Source organism: Pristis pectinata, chromosome 7 (genome assembly GCF_009764475.1).
Source record: "Pristis pectinata isolate sPriPec2 chromosome 7, sPriPec2.1.pri, whole genome shotgun sequence".
Taxonomy (NCBI): Eukaryota; Metazoa; Chordata; class Chondrichthyes; order Rhinopristiformes; family Pristidae; genus Pristis; species Pristis pectinata.
The window spans coordinates 97,383,028-97,396,976 of record NC_067411.1 but is presented as its reverse complement, the minus strand read 5'-3'; the positions used below and the strand labels follow the sequence as shown (position 1 = coordinate 97,396,976).

Below are 13,949 nucleotides of genomic sequence, written 5' to 3'. Positions count from 1 at the left end.
TAAAGAGCTTTCGAACCAAAGGAAACACAAGATCTCTGTCCTTCCCCCTGTTGCTAAAGGCGATGGTGAGCCCTTTACCCACACTACCTCAGAATGAGGTGGTATTAGTAATTCCACATAATTCTACTGCATCAAAAATAATAGACAATAAGCAATCACTGCTGTAGCTTTTCAAGTCACCAGAAGGAAAAATGTTCCAAAAGGAGGAACAGTTTTGTTTTTCAAGTAGCGGACCCATTACAGTTTTCCTTCATTATCTTCATCTTATGGATTCCAGCCCAGAGCATTAATGGGGCAGTCACTAAATAAGGCAAAACCACTTTTAAAATGTACTTCCAATGTGGTTGTGAGTGGTACTTTGATGAATCTTTGCTCTGCTACATTTTCTGCGAAGTAATATTAACAGTCAAGTGGCCTTTTGAAAATTTCTGATATTCAAGGAAGTTTTAACATGATTGCAAAATGCATTAATTGTTGCAAGCAGATTTATTACTGAGGTAATATTATTCTTTATATAGGCAGAATACTTACTGCCACCAAGATTCAGTTTGATATTTTGCATCTTTTTGGGCACACATATGTCAAATTGGTTCTAGAATGCAATGTGGATGTGCATATTTATGGAGCAAGTCACACCGGATGGCGTTATTGGAGAGGTATTAGCACATGTGCTGCTAATAAAGCCAGAAATATGCAGATTAAGGCAGATGATGATGTCAATTACTGTTTCAACACTGATTTAATGCTAACACTGCCATTTTAGAACTCAGTGCTTCAGTTAACACCCTGTCTTAATCTTACAGATTTGAATATGTGTTTAGCAGCAGGAAGGGCCCTACAATAGTTTCACTTAAAAGAACCATTAACCATTTGTTGGTTAGTTACTTGTGGTTTCTGATTAATTATAGTTTCTAATTGCAATGAATTATGTAAGTCATTGATGCATTGAAGAACTCAAGCATCTTTTAAACTTCAGTAATATGCAGGTGGGCATTTGCTTGGAATACAACATGATCTGGAATATGTGCAGAGGGCTCAGAGAACAGGACATGCTGGTAAAAGAGAGACAGAGAAGAGGAGTGGGGAACTTAGCTGGCCAAACCTGTTCAGGGTCCTTTGAGAGTCATTTTCCTTACTAAATCTCAATAAGCAACAGGATGTGAACTACTTAAGTGTTGTAAAGTTTTCCTTGCTGAAACATGCTGGGCAATTGCAAAATCTCATTGTTTGTTGTCCCTGAGAAAGGAATGTCACTTTCAATCTCTATTCAAAGCAAACTGGTTACATTTCATTTTCAGTTCCGAGAGAGGAGCAGGAAGGGTAACCGTGTACCTTCTCAAGGATTATAGGTACCTTCATGTTGCCAAGTTGCATTGACTGCACATTTTTCATCTTTTTGAGCACATGTCAACCACATGTCAACCACGAGCTATACCACAACAACAAGGGATTTCAGTCGACTTGTACCTAGGCAGCTCAGTGTGATATTTTTGTTAATAAATCTACCAAAAAAATAGAAATTTCAGATCAACATAAATTAAATTTAAATCCAAAGAAGGTGCTGATACCAAAACATTCACATTTCCTACTGGAGGTAAATGAAGACATTCATTGACCCACGTAATATTGAAGGAGTGGAGTCCCTTCTCTAAGTGGTATAGCTCAGAGTTGGCTGGAACTGCAGGGGATATTTTCTGTGTTTGAGGCACCAAAATAATTGGAAAGGAAGTCAGGGGTTATCAGGGGATGACATGGCTTGGGACAACCAGTGGACAATATACGAACAATGAAAGTTCTATTGTTACCTGGAATGTGGCAGAAACTGGTGTACTGAAGAAATGCTTCCATTGACTCGAGGAAACCTGCAGTTTACAGCAGAATGGGCTTCAGAGTGGGCTCTGATCCATGTTGTACACCCTAAACACTACAAGTTCACAGGCCTTGCAACGAGCCATACTGCAAACAGGAGGAAGAGGAGGCAGAAGCGGCAGGGAAATGGTAGGAACAGGAAGGAAAGAAATGAGTTAGATAATCAGTTTATGGCTGGGCTGTCAACAAACAACTCAGCTGGCTGCAATACAAATAAACAGAAACCAAACTCCCATTCAATATAGCCCCACAAATTATCTTCCCTCTGTCACTGACCATCACAGTACAAAAATAGTTGTCAAACAAAATAAACATTCTGAGTCAAGTTTATAAATCAAAGCATGTCATTCTGTATGGAGATGGAAAACTTTCAAGCTGTGCTTTCCGTGCCAAGCATGTACCAATAGTTGTCTCAGTGCCGTGCTACCCCAATGGCTGCACAATGCTGTGGGAGCATCCTGGGTTTTCGTGGTGAAGACTCTGGGAGGCTTTGGGAGGACATCCTTTATGTAGTGTAGGCTTGCATTAAGTGATAGTCCCTCTCCATAGTGGCTCCTGTTGAGACATGTAGTCACTCAATGGCACAGTTGGCTATTCCTGCAATCATGTAAATTAGCAGGAACCACAAAACTGGCAAACTGAAGGCAATGGACATGGGTTAATCGCATTATCCATGCCTGTTGTTGATTGGATGGGGGAGGCTTATCCAACTTCGGCCCACTAAATAGTGGACACATTTACTCATTCAAGGACACGTGTTCATGGAGCTGCAGGGAATACTTTCTGATTTCATGTTAGAGATTGTCTTGGTCATGTCTATGAAGCAAACCATAGTCTTTAGGAATTTGTGCTTTTATCGAACTGATAGCTAAAAAGCCAGCAAAAATTGCTTTTATAGGCATGCAAGGCCAAAGCATTGTAGAACTCAAAACAAAAACTGTGGTTCAGTGAACAGGCATGGGAGTGCAGACTAGATTCATGACCTGGTGATGTGGACTTTGTGTTTGCTTTGTTGAATATAACACGTAAACTGTGAGGAAAATAGTATAAATTTGAGTTTTTTGGCAGAATTTGGCCAGTAGAGCAGGGACTGAGATCTAGTTTACAGATGTAAATAATACTACTTCTTTACCAGAAACAGGGAGAAATATTTCAACAGAAACAGGAATTCAGAATCCTAAGGTTTGAATATATCTGTTTATTGCAAGCCTGGATACACTATTAAAATGCAAATTTTAGAAAAAAACAAATTTGTATTGCTCCCCCGTTTGTTTCTATGGAAACTTGTTCTGTTAGTGGTTATCTGCCACACAAAGTTTGCAAAGTCGTACATAACACAGTGGCATTTATATCTGTGCAGGATGATGTCACTGCATCATCTATTGTGTACACAGCAATTACTTTATCAAATCCATTTTGTTTTAATTCTTTTCAGCTGAAGCCACTTTAGAAAAAATCAGTATGAGGCAGACTTCAACCACTGGAGCAGGCATCAAGAAGCATAAAGTGCAGGCTATGATAAAAGCTGTCTTTATGTGCTTCTCTGACAGACAGCACCTCTTTAAAAGATTAATAATAAGAGCAATTTGACTTTTTATTTTGCAGTCTATGCTGGTGCATAATTCCTGCACTAAGCTAATTGCCCCAATTTTCACTTTTACACACAATATTATGTGTATTGTTCAAGAAACAAACGGCAGGACCAGAACAGGTTATGAGTGGGTCACTATTATTTACTGGTCAGTATAATGTTCCTTAGACTATTCATATGTTGTCAAGACAAAATGAAAATCTCATTTAATGGCAATTTGAAATAAAACTGTAAATAGCAACAATATATTGCAGATTAGTCAGTGTCTGAAAGAGAAAAACAAGTTGAAATTTTCCATCCAAAATGTTTGCCTGTAAGTTCTATCCATTCAGTACTCGCCACTCTGCACTGAAGACAACATTATATTAATTCAATTTTTTGTCCCATTTCAGACTTTATGGATCGCTCTCGATAAGTGAGCTGAAAATTGTGGGAAAATAGTTTATAAACTTGAGAAGCATGCTACATGGTATGTAACTAAAATAATCCTGATGCTGGAAGGATTAAAGCCATGCATTTACAACAGTGTCACCTCACTTAGTGCCCATAGTAACACAGTTGAAACCTTAAGTTCATGGGAATGGCCAGTGCTAACAATCCCTGAACTGTTTCCCACAGCCAAATGACAGCTGTGATCCTGTAACCCCGCTCTGGTTTTCGAGCTAATTCAGCAGTAAATTTATGGCACTTCCTCTGCAGAGTTCCACACCGGCCCAGGGCATTCATCACCGAGGCAGGGAATGGAAAGATGCGTGTGCTGCCTGTCACGGCAATGCAACCCCAAGAGCTTGGAGATGGCATAAGAAAACAGGAGCTACTGGGATTTGTGTTTACTAGAGACAAGCAGCCAGGAACGAAACGTCCTGTTGATCTTATCTGTGTACTTCTTTGCATTGATAGGCTGAACCTTCTCAGCAGTCAGTTTCATTTGTGGTTTGTGTTACACGAACAAATCATTAAAACATTATTTAAAATGGTACTTTGTAAAAAAGAAAGTTATAATGCCAATAAAAATTCTAAATGAATAATTGGAAACATTTCCTTATGGAGTATCTGTGCTTGTCAGGATAAAAGGAAATGCAAATATAAATGAATTTCTCTTTGTCTTTACCCTGGTCAAACAACAGACTCCAGACCATCAGACTCACTGGTGTTGGAGCATGCGATGGCAATGAATACTGAAAGGAAAATCTTTAGTTCACACACGCTTAGATGACTCATTGATTCAGAGCAGACAGATTTCATGCAAATAATCATGCAAGAGAAACAATCCATTGCCAATATGTCATCGTTTAACTGCTCAATGAACCATCAATCAACATTGATGGTTCATTGAACCATTGGTATATTGTTGGCCTTCAATAGTCGGGGTATTGAGTTCAAGAGCCGTGAGGTGATGTTGCAGCTCTGGCTAGACCACACTTGGAGTATTGTGTTCAATTCTGGTCACCTCATTATAGGAAGGATGTGGAAGCTTTAGAGCGGGTGCAGAGGAGATTTACCAGGATGTTGCCTAGATTGAAGAGCAAGTCTTATGAGGATAGGTTGAGTGAACTGGGGCTTTTCTCTTTGGGGAGAAGGAGAATAAGAGTTGACTTGATAGAGGTGTACAAGATGAGAAGAGGCATAGATCGAGTGGACAGTCGGAGACTTTTTCCCAGGGCGTCAATGGCTAACACGAGGGGACATAATTTTAAGGTGATTGGAGGAAGGTATAAGGGGGATGTCAGAGGTAAGTTTTTTACACAGAGAGTGGTGGGTGCGTGGAACGCACTGCCTGCAGAGGTTGTGGGGGCAGATACATTAGGGACTCTTAGATAGACACATGAATGATAGAGAAGTTGGGGGCTATGTGGGAGGGAAGGGTTAGATAGATCTTCGAGCAGGATAAAATGCCAGCACAACATCGTGGGCCGAAAAGCCTGTACTGTGCTGTAATGTTCTATGTTCTATTGGTCCAATGGATCACGTGACCTGTCTTCTCCATCACCCCTGAAAGTATAGTTCCATGGGGGGGGGGGGGGGGGCAGTGCGACACATCTTCATTCTTTACTTGTCAAATGCACATTGAAGGACTGTTCCACCACCAGCTGACAGGCATGGTCAATCCTATCCTCAGTCTAAGCTGCACATTTGCAACTCAGCTATATTAGGCTTATAATACAGGGGAAAAAAATCTTGTGACATTATCAAATTTTATCTACATTTGGAACTGTTAAACTCCGAGCTTAAGAAGACCAACAGTCTGAATGTGGTGTCTTTATTATTCTCATTCCACCAACGAATGACAATGCTCAAAATTGAAATCTGCTTTCAGTCCACAGGACTGCAGTGCTTGACATTAAAAGAGCAGGAAAGTACACATTATGAAAATCTGAAGTAAGAAAATGTTAGAAATAATCGATGCGTCAAGCAGTATCCAAGGAGAGAGATGGAAAATATTAGCTGTACTGAACCTGAAGAACGTTAATCTCTCTGCAATGTTAATTCTGTTTCACTCTCCATAGGGACTGCCTGCCCTGCTGAGCATTTCCAGCATTCTCTTGTTTTGATTGCCTGACATTAAAAGTCCTGTTTCTCCTCCAATTAGTGGCTTTAAAAGATAGGGAAATATTATTCTTTATTATTTTTATTGATGCACCATAGAAAGCATCCTATCCAGATGTATAATGGCTTGGTACAGCAACTGCTCTGCCCGGGACCGCAAGAAACTGCAGCAAGTTGTGGACACAGCTCAGCACGTCACAGAAACCAGCCTCCGCTCCATGGACTCTGTCTGTACTTCTCACTGCCTCGGTAAAGCAGCCACAATAGTGTAGCGGTTAGTGTAACACTATTACAGCGGCAGAGAACCCGGTTCAATTCCGGCCACTGTTTATAAGGAGTTTGTACATTTTCCCCCTGTGACTGCGTGGGTTTCCTCCAGGTTCTCCAGTTTCCTCCCACATTCCAAAGACTTTCGGGTTAGGAAGTTGTGGGCATGCTATGTTGGTGCCAGAAGCGTGGCGACACTTACGGGTTGCCCCCCAGAACACTCTACGCAAAAAGGTGCATTTCACTGTGTATTCCGATGTACATGTGACTAATAAAGATATCTTATCTTATTTTAGCATAATCAAAGACCCCACCCACCCAGGACAGCTTCTATTCTCCCCTCTCCCATCACGCAGAAGACACAAAAACTTGAAAGCACGTACCGCCAGGCTCAAGGACAGCTTCTATCCCGCTGTTATAAGACTATTGATTGGTGTCCTAGTACGATAAGGTGGACTCTTGACCTCATAATCTACCTTGTTATGACCTTACACCTTATTGTCTACCTGCACTGCACTTTTTCTGTAACTGTAACACTTTATTCTGCATTCTGTTATTGTTTTACCTTGTACTACCTCAATGCACTGTGTAATGAATTGACCTGTACGAACGATATACAAGACAAGTTTTTCACTGTACCTCTGTACAAGTGACAATAATAAACCAATTTACCAATTTCTTTCACAATCCTGATGAATCACTTGATTTAATTTTTAAATGAATGTATCGTGGACAAAGTTAGCATGAACCTCCATTACAAGGTGAAGTCAGAATATTTATTCTGCACCTAAGCCACCTCGCTTAAGAGCAGACAGTACTTTGCTACTGGAGAGCAGTCCTGTGGAATAGATCAGTGGGCCAGACTCATGGCACATCCTTCCCTACAGCTGGATATCATCACTGTGCTTGTTTTATGCCCATCCACTTCTATTACCATGAAGCTATATCTCTGGATCTATCAAATTCAGCTGGGGTGGGGGGGAGCTCTGCAGCTCTGGGGTCATGGTGGCGGTCACGGTGGGGCTTCTGCGACGGATCGTGGCCCACAGTCAGTGGAGCAACGCAGAGGAGCTGCTGGACTTGATCAGAAAGGTGATCGCTGCCCAGCCCTCTGTGGGGGGACAGCGTGTAATGAAGATTATTTGGGAGGAGTACAGCCGACTGCAGGGTCACGGTGAAGAGATGGATCAGGAATCCCTCCACAAACTGCTGACTTCAGATAGTCAGAGCGAGGATTTGAGTGAGACTTTTGCAGCACTCAGAGCCAACATCATTGAGGCGATGAATGAGCTGCTGACGGAGCTTGAGAGGACCGTGGATAACATTGCAATGCAAGCCCTGGAGTACATACACTCCAACGAGGTGATCATGACCCTGGGCCAATCCCCAACCGCTGAAGCTTTCCTTAAAGCAGCAGCTTGAAAACGCAACTTCCAGGTGATTGTGACGGAGAGTGCCCCTTGCTGCCAGGGTCACGAAATGTCCCTGGCTCTTTCTGCTGTTGGGACTGAAACAACCGTCATTACTGACGCTGACATCTTTCCAGTCATGTCACATGTCAACAAGGTCATCATTGGCACCAAGACCATCCTCACCAGTTGGCGGCTGCCGACTGTCAACAGGGCTCATACTCTGGCTCTTGAAGCCAGGCACTAGCCCACACCAGTAATCATCTGTGCCACTATGTACAAGCTGTGTCCTCAGTTCCCCAACGAGGAGAACACAGTGCACAAGTACAGGACGTGCTCCCTTTCACAGAAGGTGAGATTCTGTGCAAAATGAGCGCTCAGTGCTCTGTGCTCCTCCAGAACTTTCCATCTCAAACACTGGAGAGAATGCCCCCTCCTACCATCTGATGAGTGAACTCTACAACCCTACTGACCACCAAACATAACTTAATTAAACTTGCTCACTCAGTAAACTCCAATCATCTGCTTTCACATTGATCAGAAATCCCAAAAGTTCAACAGTAGTGTAGTGGTTAGCGTAACGATACTACAGCGTCAGTGACCCAGGTTCAATTCCGGCCTCTGTCTGTAAGGAATTTGTACGTTCTCCCCGTGTCAGTGTGGGTTTCCTCCAGGTTCTCCAGTTTCCTCCCACATTCCAAAGACTTTCGGGTTAGGAAGTTGTGGGCATGCTATGTTGGTGCCAGAAGCGTGGCGACACTTACGGGTTGCCCCCCAGAACACTCTACGCAAAAAGGTGCATTTCACTGTGTATTCCGATGTACATGTGACTAATAAAGATATCTTATCTTATTTTAGCATAATCAAAGACCCCACCCACCCAGGACAGCTTCTATTCTCCCCTCTCCCATCACGCAGAAGACACAAAAACTTGAAAGCACGTACCGCCAGGCTCAAGGACAGCTTCTATCCCGCTGTTATAAGACTATTGATTGGTGTCCTAGTACGATAAGGTGGACTCTTGACCTCATAATCTACCTTGTTATGACCTTACACCTTATTGTCTACCTGCACTGCACTTTTTCTGTAACTGTAACACTTTATTCTGCATTCTGTTATTGTTTTACCTTGTACTACCTCAATGCACTGTGTAATGAATTGACCTGTACGAACGATATACAAGACAAGTTTTTCACTGTACCTCTGTACAAGTGACAATAATAAACCAATTTACCAATTTCTTTCACAATCCTGATGAATCACTTGATTTAATTTTTAAATGAATGTATCGTGGACAAAGTTAGCATGAACCTCCATTACAAGGTGAAGTCAGAATATTTATTCTGCACCTAAGCCACCTCGCTTAAGAGCAGACAGTACTTTGCTACTGGAGAGCAGTCCTGTGGAATAGATCAGTGGGCCAGACTCATGGCACATCCTTCCCTACAGCTGGATATCATCACTGTGCTTGTTTTATGCCCATCCACTTCTATTACCATGAAGCTATATCTCTGGATCTATCAAATTCAGCTGGGGTGGGGGGGAGCTCTGCAGCTCTGGGGTCATGGTGGCGGTCACGGTGGGGCTTCTGCGACGGATCGTGGCCCACAGTCAGTGGAGCAACGCAGAGGAGCTGCTGGACTTGATCAGAAAGGTGATCGCTGCCCAGCCCTCTGTGGGGGGACAGCGTGTAATGAAGATTATTTGGGAGGAGTACAGCCGACTGCAGGGTCACGGTGAAGAGATGGATCAGGAATCCCTCCACAAACTGCTGACTTCAGATAGTCAGAGCGAGGATTTGAGTGAGACTTTTGCAGCACTCAGAGCCAACATCATTGAGGCGATGAATGAGCTGCTGACGGAGCTTGAGAGGACCGTGGATAACATTGCAATGCAAGCCCTGGAGTACATACACTCCAACGAGGTGATCATGACCCTGGGCCAATCCCCAACCGCTGAAGCTTTCCTTAAAGCAGCAGCTTGAAAACGCAACTTCCAGGTGATTGTGACGGAGAGTGCCCCTTGCTGCCAGGGTCACGAAATGTCCCTGGCTCTTTCTGCTGTTGGGACTGAAACAACCGTCATTACTGACGCTGACATCTTTCCAGTCATGTCACATGTCAACAAGGTCATCATTGGCACCAAGACCATCCTCACCAGTTGGCGGCTGCCGACTGTCAACAGGGCTCATACTCTGGCTCTTGAAGCCAGGCACTAGCCCACACCAGTAATCATCTGTGCCACTATGTACAAGCTGTGTCCTCAGTTCCCCAACGAGGAGAACACAGTGCACAAGTACAGGACGTGCTCCCTTTCACAGAAGGTGAGATTCTGTGCAAAATGAGCGCTCAGTGCTCTGTGCTCCTCCAGAACTTTCCATCTCAAACACTGGAGAGAATGCCCCCTCCTACCATCTGATGAGTGAACTCTACAACCCTACTGACCACCAAACATAACTTAATTAAACTTGCTCACTCAGTAAACTCCAATCATCTGCTTTCACATTGATCAGAAATCCCAAAAGTTCAACAGTAGTGTAGTGGTTAGCGTAACGATACTACAGCGTCAGTGACCCAGGTTCAATTCCGGCCTCTGTCTGTAAGGAATTTGTACGTTCTCCCCGTGTCAGTGTGGGTTTCCTCCGGGTGCTCCGGTTTCCTCCCACATTTCAAAGACGTACTGGTTAGGAAGTTGTGGGCATGCTATGTTGGTGCCGGAAGCGTGGCGACACTTGTGGGCTGCCCCCAGAACACTCTACGCAAAAGATGCATTTCACTGTGTGTTTCAATGTACATGTGACTAATAAAGAAATCTTATCTTAAATATTGGAAATGTGGAAGCTCTTTTAAGAAATATAGCAGAAAAGGCATTGAGTAAAGGGAGGTGTACGGACAAAACATTAAAGATATTACCATTAATGAAAAATTCAAAATAATGCAAATTGCAGGGTGGAAACTTGTGCCTGTTCTTCACACAAAAAGTACAAGCAAAGGTGATCAATTTCAAAGGATGATACTATACTTTCCAAAGAAATGTATCCCAATACATATCAATCTGGAACAGTTTTCAAGTAGTCAAAGCTGTTGCTTAAAAGTGTGATGAAGAGCCTGATGCTGGCTTTAGAATGCATACAACATAGGACAGTACAGCACAGAACAGGCCCTTCGGCCCACAATGTTGTGCCGACATAGCTGTTCCCTCCTACCTACAGAATGTCCATATCCCTCCACTTTCCTCTCATTCATGTGCCCATCCAAGCCCCTCTTAAAAGCCCCCAATGAATTTGCCTCCACCACCCTATCAAGCAACACATTCCAGGCATCCACCACTCTCTCAGTAAAAAACGTACCCCTCACGTCTGTTTTGAACCTACCCCCTCTCACCTTAAATGCATGCCCTCTGGTCAATTGGATTGCCTTGACTGAAGCAGATGATAGTTCTTCTCGATTCAAGTTTCCTTGAAATGCACATAGTGTGACATCAGATGCCGCCAGAAAAGCAAGCATTAATTATTATCTAAGAACTTGAAGTAAAGCCAGTAGATGTAGTACCTTTGCTGGTTACAACCATCTGTGATTGATTCCTTGATATCGGTAAATTGATTTATTATTGTCACATGTATCAAGATCAGTGAAAAACTTGTCTTGCATACCATTCATACAGATCAATTCATTACACAGTACAAAGTAAAACAATAACGGAATGTAGAATAAAGTGTTACAGTTACAGAGAAAGTGCAGTGCAGGCAGACAATAAGGTGCAAGGCTATAACAAGGTAGATTCTGAGGTCAAGAGTCCATCATATTGTACTAGGGGGGTGTTCAATAGTCTTATAACAGTGGATAGAAGCTGTCCTTAAGCCTGGTGGTACGTGCTTTCAGGCTTTTGTATCTTCTGCCCGATGGGAGAAGGGAGAAGAGAGAATATCCAGGGTGGGTGCAGTCTTTGATTATGTTAGCTGCTTTACCGAGGCAGCGAGAAGTGCAGACAGAGTCCATGGAGAGGAGGCTGGTTTCTTGACTTCATAAAAATGTGCCTATGAGCCATTACTGAGAGGTAATCAGGACAAGGTGAACCTACAGGTGTGCCTGATGTTGGAACTTAAAGAGTTATAGAGTCATAGAGTTAGACAGCACAGAAACAGGCCCTTCAGCTCGACTCATCCTTGCTGACCAAGATGTCTATCCAAGTTAGTCCCACTTGCCTGCGTTAGACAGCACAGAAACAGGCCCTTCAGCTCGACTCATCCTTGCTGACCAAGATGTCTATCCAAGTTAGTCCCACTTGCCTGCTTTTGGCCCATGTTCCTCTAAATCTTCTCTATCCATGTACCTGTCCAAACGTTTTTTAAACACTGCAATTGTAGCCACCTCTACAGCTTCCTCTGGCAGCTCCTTCATATACCCACCACCCTCCAAATGAAAAAGTTGTCCCTCAGGTCGCTTATAAATCTTTCCCCCTCACCTTAAATCTATGTCCTCTAGTTTTGGATTTCCTTAATCTGGGAAAAGGACTTCGAGCACCTCTGCCCCTCATGATTTATATACCTCTTTAATATCACCCCTCGGCCTCCTACACTCCAGGGAAAAATATCCCAGCCTATCCAGCCTCTCCTTATAACTCAAGCTGTATGGAATGAGCTGCCAGAGGGATGTGGGTCAAACGCAAGCTAATGAGACTCGCCTAGATGGGCATCTTGGCCAGCATGGACGTTGGGCCGAAGGGCCTGTTTCCATGCAGGATGACTCTAAATACATCCTTCCTATACGTGGGTGACGAGAACGGTGCACAACACTCCAAAGCTTACCCACGTTATCGAAATGAGCTTCAGTGTTCAATTTTGAGCTAGCTTCTCACCTGTGATTGCATTTGCGCTGTCTGCACAGGGTCAAATCTGGTGCAAGAATGGAACCAATTGAATATCCCTTCTGTATGTCTAAAACAAAATCACAGAAGAAATATGATATTAGCTCTATTACAGAGCCTTTGGAACTCTGCTTCTTATAGTGTCCATTAAGGACTGAAGAATTATGTTGAAGCTGTCCTGAACTTTTTTTTATATAACTTCTTCATAAACTACCACCTCACACTATATTTCTCACCCTCAGGTGACAAAGGGTTAAAGGCCAAGAGAGGATTTTTGTTCAGCCTTTGTGCTCCAGGGGTTGAAATTCTCTGCAGTGAATTGACAATAATTTAAACAACCACAGAGTTTCTTCATCTGTTTGGTTTAAGCTAAATTTAAAAGTTGGTTGTTATTTTTTGAAATAGGTATACAGGAAAACAGCGAGCAAAGCAATTCAAAGCTGCCAATATTCTTAGCAGAAAAGTTTATTGACTCGAAGCTGAATGGTGTCTGTTTAGATGCGCAAATGGTGTAGTGCACACTTTTTTTCCAAGGGCATGCAATTGCAACATTCAATAGCACACCAAGCCTATGGAATTATTAACTAGAGAGAAGGTGCTAGGAAAACTAAATGGGCTAAAGACTGATAAGTCTCCCAGACTGGATGATGTGCATCCCTGGGTTCTGAAGGAGGTGGCTTTAGAGATAGCGGAGGCATTGGCGATAATTTTCCAGGAATCGATAGACTCCGGCATAGTTCCTGAGGACTGGAGGGTCGCAAATGTAGTTCCGCTGAATAAGAAAGGTGGGAGGCAGCATAGAGGAAATTACAGACCTATTAGTCTGACGTCAGTGGCGGGAAAGTTATTGGAATCGATCCTCAAGGATGGGGTTATGGAATACCTAGAGGACCAAGGCAAGATAGGTCCTAGCCAACATGGTTTTGTGAAGGGAAGATCCTTCCTGACCGACCTATTGGAGTTTTTTGAAGAAATCACAGGTAGGGTGGATAAGGGAGAGGCAGTAGATGTTGTGTATTGAGACTTTCAAAAGGCCTTCGACAAGGTGCCGCATAAGAGACTGATTAATAAGATGAGAGGTCATGGAATTACAGGTAGGATAACAGAATGGGTGGAGCATTGGCTGGTTGGCCGAAAGCAAAGGGTGGGAATAAAAGGATCTTGTTCTGGTTGGCTACCAGTTACTAGCGGTGTGCCGCAGGTGTCGGTGTTGGGGTGGCTTCTTTTTACCTTGTACATTAATGACTTGGATGATGGAGTAAATGGTTTTGTGGCTAAGTTTGTGGATGACACCAAGATAGGTGGAGGAGTTGAGAATATTGAGGAGACAGGAAGGTTGCAGAGAGACCTAGGTAGTTTAGGAGAATGGGCAAGGAAATGGCAGATGAGATTCAATGTTG

At 43.2% G+C, this 13,949-nt stretch overlaps 2 pseudogenes; both read left to right on the top strand.

The window, feature by feature from the left end:
* The first annotated feature begins 7,276 nt into the window (after positions 1-7,276).
* LOC127572940 (translation initiation factor eIF-2B subunit beta-like) lies at positions 7,277-8,168 on the top strand (annotated as a pseudogene).
* A 1,079-nt stretch (positions 8,169-9,247) lies between these two features.
* On the top strand, positions 9,248-10,139 carry LOC127572938 (translation initiation factor eIF-2B subunit beta-like; annotated as a pseudogene).
* Positions 10,140-13,949: the final 3,810 nt, after the last annotated feature.